Source organism: Wasmannia auropunctata, unplaced genomic scaffold, assembly GCF_000956235.1.
Source record: "Wasmannia auropunctata unplaced genomic scaffold, wasmannia.A_1.0 LD335983.1, whole genome shotgun sequence".
Taxonomy (NCBI): Eukaryota; Metazoa; Arthropoda; class Insecta; order Hymenoptera; family Formicidae; genus Wasmannia; species Wasmannia auropunctata.
Genome location: NW_012026907.1, coordinates 26,568 through 27,749, shown reverse-complemented (window position 1 = coordinate 27,749; position 1,182 = coordinate 26,568).

Here is a 1,182-nt window from a genome sequence, read left to right as displayed (position 1 = left end):
TATTGTTATTATGTTATTATTATACTGTTATGTTATTGTTATTATTATACTTAATATACATTTATTAATTAATAAAATGGTAAAACTTTTTGCGATATATAAACAACCACGTACCGGGACTCGCAAAAGTTGTGGATAAATAAAAATATGATTACTAAATTCCTCGCGCCTATTTAAACGATTACGTGCCGCGGATCGCGAACGTTGTCATTAACCAATAATAAGATTGTTAAATATCTCGCCTCTAATTAAATGATCACGTTTCGAAGCTCGCCACCGTTTTGATTCATTAAAAATAAGATTGTTAAATATCTTGCGCTCATTTATCGCCAACGTTCTAATTAATTAATAATAAACTTGTTAAATATCCCGCGCTCATTTAAACTATCACTTTCCGGGTATTGCACACGTTCTAATTAATTAATAATAAAATTGTTAAATATCTCGCGCCTACTTGAATGATCACGTTTCGGAGCTCGCGATCGACTCTGTTAATTAAATATAAGACTGTAAAATTTCCGTGCCTGCATATAAACGAACACTTTTCGGGTATCGCCAACGTTCTAATTAATTAATAATAAACTTGTTAAATATCTCGCGCTCATTTAAACTATCACTTTTCGGGTATTGCCAACGTTCTAATTAATTAATCATAAAATTGATAAATATCTCGCGCCTATTTAAACGATCGCGTTTCGGGGCTCGCGATCGTCTTTGTTAATTATAAATAAGACTGTTGAATTTCCCGCATCCATTTAAACGACTACTTTTCAGATATCGTGAACGCTGTAATTAATTAATAATAAAATTGATAAATATCTCGCGCCTATATAAATGACCGCGTTTCGGAGCTTGCGATCGTCTTTGTTAATAATAAATAAGACTGTTGTATTTCTCGCGCGCATTTAAACGACCACGTCCTGTGTCTTGCAAACGTCTTTGTTAATTAATAATAAGATTAATCAATATCTCGCGCTTATTTCAACTATCACTTTCCGGGTATCGCGAACGTTGTAATTAATTAATAATAAAACTGTTAAACATCTCGCGATTATTTAAACGATCACGTTTTGGAGCTCGCGATCGACTTTGTTAATTATATATAAGACTGTAAAATTTCCGCGCCCATATATTCGAACACTTTTTGGGTATTGCTAACGTTCTAATTAATTAATAATAAAA